This window comes from Salminus brasiliensis, chromosome 7 (genome assembly GCF_030463535.1).
Source record: "Salminus brasiliensis chromosome 7, fSalBra1.hap2, whole genome shotgun sequence".
NCBI classification, from domain to species: Eukaryota; Metazoa; Chordata; class Actinopteri; order Characiformes; family Bryconidae; genus Salminus; species Salminus brasiliensis.
In genome coordinates, this window is record NC_132884.1 from 14,280,142 (window position 1) to 14,288,600 (window position 8,459).

The window sequence follows — 8,459 nt, forward strand, 5'->3', positions numbered from 1 at the left end:
TTTAGATGAACGAGACTTTTATGAAATAAAAGATAAAACTGATGTTTTATTTATGCTTTGACTAAGTGCTTTGAAAAGCTGGTCAGAGACTTTGTCATCTCTTCACTGCCATATTTCATGGACCCACTATAGTTTGCATACTGCCAGAACTGCACTACAGATAATGCCATCACACATCTGCTACAACACTGACACACCTGGACACTAGAAGGGGTAATTATGTAAAAATTCTGTTTGCTGACTACAGCTTAGCATTTAACATTATTATCCCCTACAAACTCACCACTAGGTTGTAGGATCTTGTACGTAATATATCCCTGCATCACTGTACCTCCAGCTTCCTGATAGACAGACCACAAGCATGTCTCACCCACCATCACCTTCATCATTGTGAGCCTGGTTGTGTTCTGAGCCCCCTGCTGTACTCACTGTACACTTATGACTGCATGGCCAATTCTAGCTCTCCTACCATTATCATGTTTGCTGACAACACTGTTGTGGTGGGTCTGAACCATGAGAGGGCCAACCTGGAGGAGATTAAACACCTGGAGAACTGGTGTCAGGATAATAAGCAACTGACTGTTCCCTCTTTTGCGGTCATGGAAGCACAGAGACTATGCTGGAAATTCTTCACACAAGCCATTCAGATTCGTAATCAGGACTGTGGCTATAAAGACTATGTATGACTATGTATGTGACAAATAGAACTTGAACTTGAACTATCCAGTCTGGTGTCATTGATTGTGACTGTTTAATCCAATCAGGCTGTTAGAAACCCTGGTGTTTTTCTTGATTCTACACTTTCACTCAAATCTCATATTTCACCTGTCACAATCAAAATCTGCTTTCTTTCAACTCTGAACTGTTAGGGTTTTAACACATGCTTAGCGATCTGCACATATCACTTTCATTCTTAATCAGCTGCACTGGCTGCATGTTCAAATTCCTTCATGGTCTCACTCCATCTTATCTTTTACGACTTTTCCATCTGTACATTCCCTTTCACAATCTTAGATCCTCTAGCAGAAATCTGCTTACTGTACGGCACACTAGGCTCTCTTCTATGGGTGGCAGGGCATTCAGCGCTGTGGCACCACACCCTCTAAAATATGCTTCCCCAATCTTCAATTTAATTCAAGTGTTTTTCCCAACAAATGTTGTCACAAAGCAGCTTTACAGAGATCCAGGTCCAAGCCCCTTTTGAACGAGCTAGTGGCAACAGTGGCAAGGAAAAATTCCCTTAGATTGAGAGGAAGAAACCTTTAGCAGAACCTAGACTCAAAAGGAGAACCAATCCTCTTCTGGTTCACAAAGAAAGCACAATAATAAGCAAAACAAAAATAAAACAATACTGAATCAAAAAATGGTAAATATCTCTGTGACTTTATTACTTTTCACTCAATACTAATTGGTAAGGTGAATTTGTAAAATCTTAAAGATGAAATTAAAGATGTATTAAAGGAACAAACAAAGATATATAGTCAGATGCAGATATTTGGATCCCCGTTCTGTACAGGTAACATTTTTTTCTGCACATATAAGAAAAAAAAAACATATGTGACTGCAGCACCCATTTTAATAATACCTACCAATCAGAACAAAGGAAGTTACACAGACAACCAGTAGGCAGTCTACATATCTTAAATGCACATCTCTCATTTAATGGTTTAGATGAAAAAAGAAACTGTACTAATAAAATTAAAATTATATTATATTTATAAAATAAAATTAACCACATGAAACTGTGGAAATGGTAAAACATTGTCAATAAACCACAACATATGTGACAACAAATTAACATCTGTTAAATATTTTATTGTGTTTTGCAAGAAAATTACATACACAACTATTTTTTTTTTACACAGAAAGCACAGAACGTCTGGATATACATGGCTGTCATCAGTTAACAAAAAGTCAATGGAGAAATGTGCTGTTTTAATGTTTATAGCAGATGTGAAGGTCACATTTGGTAAGTGATGCTCATCATGTGCTACTTTAACAATCTATTTAATAACTTGTGCCTGCTTTGATCTTTAATACAAGTAGCATATCCACATACACACATGCATGTACACATACGCACACACAAGCACCATCTACAATGTTCTGCTGTTTCTCGATCTTTTGACCTTTAAGATGTAATTACAGAAATGAGCACAATGATGTGGGGCGTCATTACTGAAATGTCAAACAGCGCATGCTGTCCTTCGTTCGCGCTGCTCAGAAAGGAGCTTTAAATGGTTCTTGATGGGGTTTTGTGGTTAGAACCACAGAACTACCATCAAAACCATTCTGTCTTCTAGTATGATTTCTTTATCTTTTTGCATGACAAAGGTAACAAAGAGTCTAACAAATGTCAACAAGTGCACCTGTGTCATATGAAATTCAGAACTGCTTTATTTTCCTCTTGATGCAGTTAAAGCTAAAGAACCTTTAAGTCTTTTGTAGTCTACATTTAAATGCAACACAGAGAAATAGATATGCATTGGGGCTTCATAACACATTTAAAGCATTAAATAATGTATTTATAATGCAATACTGGAATATTTATGAATAGCTTACACCAGTACTCACAGCATGACATAAGACATTTTTGAAAATAAATTAGATATGTTATGTATGATATGTTATGTATTGACATAATATGCAAAAGTGTTAAAAATCATATTTAAAATATAATTAATAATATTAACATTGCTAACATAATATTAACATGATGACTTTTTTTTTAAATATACTCAGAAAGTTATATATATATATATATATATATATATATACATATTTGGTATGGATACGCTGAATAATGTACTCATATGATCACATCAGAAGGTATATTGTAACAGAACAAAAGGATAAATACTTAAATATAATTTTTTAAAGTATATATGTAAGTATTATGAAGTATTACTTCATAAATGCATTATTCAATGCATATTAATGTGTTATAACAGCTCTATGTAGCTTTAAATAAAGTGTTACCAAGAATTTCAATAGTCAATCTTAGACAAACCTACTTAATCTTATTTCTATGCAGTGGTAATAGTAGGAACCAGGTGACATGGTGTCTACAAAACAATAAAATCATTTTATTTACTATTCAAGGTCACAGGTGTCTTATGAGTTCTATATGTAACACTGGTGATGGGAAAATGGTGGTAAACCTTTGGCACTATTTTTCCTGTATACATGTATTTCTGTTGTTTTTTTTTTTGTTTTTGTTTTTCTCAAAACATAAAACAATGTCTTAGGCAACATATAAACCATTTCATGTAATAACCTTGGATGTAGCTTTGGACATCTATTATATTAATTTGAATGCATCAAAGCACAGTCAAATACATTTTATACATTTCAACAGTTTAATTATTACAGAAATGTGGACAAATATGTGAAGGTTTAACGTATGTTAATGTAAAATTTTATTTCAAACAATTCTATGCTTTCTGTTGGCCAATGCTGAAGTCGAAAGACCTGAAGCTTCTCCTTTGAATGTCTACTATTGTCTACATATCAGCTAATTCAATGTGTGTGTTTGCTGGAATAAGCATTTTGACATCTTCTGATGCCTCGTCAGCCCAGATAACGCAACATGGTTCGTTTGTTGACCCACACATCAGCTGAATTTAAAAAATCCTGGGCTTCACTTTCGGAAGAAAGACTTAGTTGCCATAGAAACAGACGTATCACATGATTGCAGTTCCTGAGCTGTCAGTAAAGATTGCACCGGCAGAGAAAGCTTCACTGCTGACAGCTCTTTATGAACCCAGCAGAATAACAATACGCTCTTTACCTTTTCCCAACTCAGAGTGACACACTGAGGGTTTTTCCCCTTCTTTTTGTTTTTTTTTCCTTCTCTTCAAGCATAGAAGTGGACCAGGTGGTGTCCTGTGTCTCACCTGGCTGTCGTACAGAAATCACCAGCAGCGTATTATTACCTGTGTGGGAAAGAAATGGGTCTGAGGGATTTTCCAATTCCTACAGAAATTTTACTGCTGTATGATTATTAATGCTGTATTAAACTTTAATTCCAGTAACTGCAGTGCTGTTAGAAAGTTTATGAGCAATTCACAATTTTCTGTATTTCTCCTTAAATTTCACCTAAACATTGAATATATTGTTTATTAAAAATAAAATGACCCCCTCTCATTTTAACCTACCCACCATTGTCTAAGCCCAGTTTTTCAGGTTTTATGCATCATAAATCTTACTTCCGTTGTTGTCATCTCGATCTTTCTGTGTAAGGTGGTCAGGATCTGCTCAATTGTTTCTCCTCCACAGTTTCTCTTATTGTAAATTCCCACCAGAAGCATAATGAAAAATTAAAAACAAAAACATGTTAAACTGGCCATGACCACCAACGTAGTGTTATTAGACTGCTTGTATTAAATGTCTAGTGAATCAGTTTACAAAAAAGATCTTCCGGCATAATACCTGCACTGAAATCACTGTAGTGTGCATCAGTGCTAAACAGACCTGTATTACTAATGAAAATTAAAGCAGAAATGATGAGAACAAATTTTCATACTGTCCCAACTGCTACACGCTGAGCTGAGGCTGTATTACTAACAGACAGATTTTTTGCAGTTGTATTCATATTAGTCCAAATAGATCTGGCTTGAAAATGTAGAACACTCTAATTACATGCCATTGCATAATAATGATCAAACAGCATGTTCACCTTGTTTCATGCCGATTCCCAGCTGGAGTTAAATTCAAGACTTGTTTTCAGTATTCTGTTTGCATTCTAATAGTTTAAGTCCTCCATACATGGCTAAAAGGGCCAAAACAATACTCTAGCACTTCCTGAGTTAATATCCATTCAGCACATAAACCATGGACAATAATTTCCTTAACCTGAGAAACAGTTGCTCCAGAACAGTTGTCAAAGGTTAAATGAATGGACATGTTTCAGCAGCACACAGCTTGAAACATCCCACTTCATCACTGACCATGCATTCTTCCTTCCACTATTTTACCTTGCATGAATTATAATGTTGATAACTGCAAAGTTCATTTGTGATACCAGTGTGAGGTTTCTGAGCTATAATTGAATTTCTTAAACAACACACTTAACACTGAATGCAGTGAAAGTAGGTGTTAACACATCTTCAGCACATGTCTCAGATTTCAAACTGTTCCCTATGGGATTTCATTATTTTTCTACTTTATTCTATTTTAGAATAATACTGAAGACATTCATAAAAATAACACAACATGATACTAAGGCAAAAAGTGAATGCATGTTCTATTCTTTCTTTTTATTAATGCAGCTTTGGGCTCTTTGTTCTTAACCAGGAATGCTTTTTCACAAAGCATTTCTCTAGTATTTTTAGTATTTTAGTATTTTTACTTTTGCAGGACTCCTGCATCTGCTAAATAAATGTTATGCTGATGTTTAATGAATCAAGCATTTTATGTGGTCTCTATCATGACAGCAAGGAGAGAGCTCGGCCATAAAACAATTTTGCTGCAGGTTAAAAGGTGATAATGGAGTAGACATCATGCCTCTACCTTAGGCTGAGGGTTCTTAAGTCTCAGATTATGCTAAAAAAGCATTCAAAAAGTTCAGACCTGCCTGCCACTCAACCAGCCTGACTATTTAGGGGAGAAGTGGATTCCTCTAAGTGTGTGACCTGCCCTGATTCCTATCAGTGTGCATAGACTTTTCTACACTGCAGGATGCAAAGTGTTTGTGGAAAGTTAAATAGAGTAGCAAAAAAAAAAAAGAAAAAACATTTCATATATTGTTTGTGTGATGATATCACATTCTTTTGAAAAATGCCAAACATGTCAATGAACTTTATGAGCTTTATACTTAGTTGTGACCAGACAAAACCCATGGGAGTGGTGAAATTAGAATGCCACACCAAACACATCTAATATCTGATATAATCATTCAGAACAACAAACAACAAATGAACAGCAATGCTATGTCAGAAGGCAGCTTAACTTAAATGGCTTTAAAACTATTAAGACTGAATTGAACATAGTCAAAACATTTACTTTAAAAAGTTTTTTTTTGTTCTTTCAGCAGATGAAGTCATGGTGGTGGGAAATATTTAATAATGACATACTGTACCTCAACCTGTGTTATAGACAATTACATCCAAATGCAGTATCTGGAGTACCTTTGTGTTTAAAAATGTTGTTAATATGGTGCTTAAATCAATATAATATAAATGTAATTGTTTCTATTAGATACCAATAAGGTTCAGTCATGGCCTAATGGATAGAGAAGTGGGCTTGGGATCGGAAGGTCACCGGTTACTGGCAGGTAAGAATTGGGGGTGGGGGGAGTAAAGGCTGTCTCCTCCCTCCACGTTGAAGTACCCTTGAGCCAGGCACCTAACCCTCAACTGCTCCTCAGGCATTGGAGTTGGCTGCCCACCACTCTAGGTGTGTGTGCTTACTGTCCCTAGTGCACTATTGTGTGTGTGTGTTCACTACCATGGATGGGTCAATTTCATTGTACAGCAACAAATACTTGCACCTTCACCTTCAATAACAATAACATCAGCAATAATAGTTCTGAGGTGTGTAAGAGAAGATGCACAAATTTAAAGCAAAAAATACATAAATAAATTAACTTTTTTAAACAAGTTTATAGGAGTTTCACACTCATATATGGTAAGAAATTATTTTTCAGTATTTGACCAGGACAGGTTTTATTTTGGCCCCATTTATTCTGACTGGAGTACACTTTAGAAGAGTAATGTCCCAGATAAGTGAGCCAAAGAAGATCAAATGTGTCATGTTGCTCTGTATCTGTCGACCAGTTAAACTTCAGAATTTCCAGAATTCCCTGTCTCATGACATCACCATCACTGCATCCACCTCAACCAATCAGAAACTGTTTCATCAATCAGAGTGCTGATCTGTCTCACCTGTTTGCAATCACTGTGTTTGCATATCAGAAACAAAATAGAACAGGTATTTATACAACTTTATTGCTAACATTCTGTTTCCTACTAAACATTCATTTATTTCCTTCTCATGTACTGACCTCTTCCTGTCTATTCATTCTCTGGTTGTTGGTTTTGCAGAATTTCATAGGTTGGCTGTTGGTAGTGGATGTAATGAGTCTGCCTTGGTTATAATCCATAATGCACTAGTAGCTCTCAAAAATCTAATCAGATCATCATCTTTTGGACTCCCTCACACAGAGGTTCACCCACATCACCCCCATTCCTTTCTCACTGGATGGTAACATCTTAAAGTAAATTTGATGTTACTTTAGCTTATACTACTATGAGCTTAACACCCCCTAAATGCCTTCAAGCACATTCTATCAGAGGAATGACAATGTCTTGGTTCTCTTTTTAAATGGAATTCTGTAGGGGATATGCAGCTAGCTGGTCATTACTGCACACATTTATCAGCTTAGTTCTGGCAGGGTGGAGCCCTCTCTGGAACATACGATTCTCAGCATATGCTTTTCTCAGTTCATAAGATCATAGTCCCCCTTTATATTTAGACAGTTCCAGGAACAATATGTTCTTTCACTAAGATGGGTTTAGGGCTGTGCACCACCTTTGCCTCCTTCACCTCATCCTCACAATTATTTTGCAGTTATTTTGATGGCTCTTTTAGCTTGGACTGTCTTATTCCCTCTGTACCAGCTCCCTTCATTATCCAGCCGCAGTGATCCAAATGAGGCGACCTGACTACCAGTGTCAGGAAGCCCTGATCTGAGCCCATTGATCCAGCTGCAGTGATCAGGCTGCAGTGATCCGTCTGCAGTGATCAGACTGCGGGACCCAGCTGCTGGTGCCCAGCATCCCTGATCCAGCAGCAGTGATCAGACTGCAGTGATCATGCCCAGGGATCCAGCTGCCAGTGATCACCACAGTGACCAGGCTGCCAGTGCCCAGAAGACTTGATCCAGCGCAGCAACTCGGCCACAGTCCTCCGGCTGCAGAGATATGCATATAATAAATAAGATGGATTATAATTGTAGACCTACAGTATGACTGAAAGACTAATCTAATCTAGTAAGACTAATCTAGTGCAGTAACAAGTCAAACCAAGATTAACAGAGATGCAGAGACCACAGAGTTGGATCCTGATTAGCTGAATAATGTAAACACCAGAAATTTCTTAAAAGATGACGTGAATGGGGACATGCATGACAATTCATACACTATCACAAATAACCGTTACAAAAATAAGACCTAAACTTGCAGCAGACCGCAAACAGCATGAAACCACAGTGTCAACGGGGGAACAAAAAAGGCCTACCCAAAGCCGGTGTCGGCACAGCGGAGGAGAGACAGCAAGGCCGCCATGGAGAGAAAGGCTAAAACCACTGCCAGAGCAGGGCTGAGGAATGAAGGAGCAGAGTAAGAGGGGCCGGGAGGATCGGAAGCCGCCAGCAGGCCCGCAGCAGGAGTAGAGCAAAAAACGCGCTCCGCAAAACGGTAAGCCAGGCCCTGCATGCAGCTGACAGGATAGAAACAAGT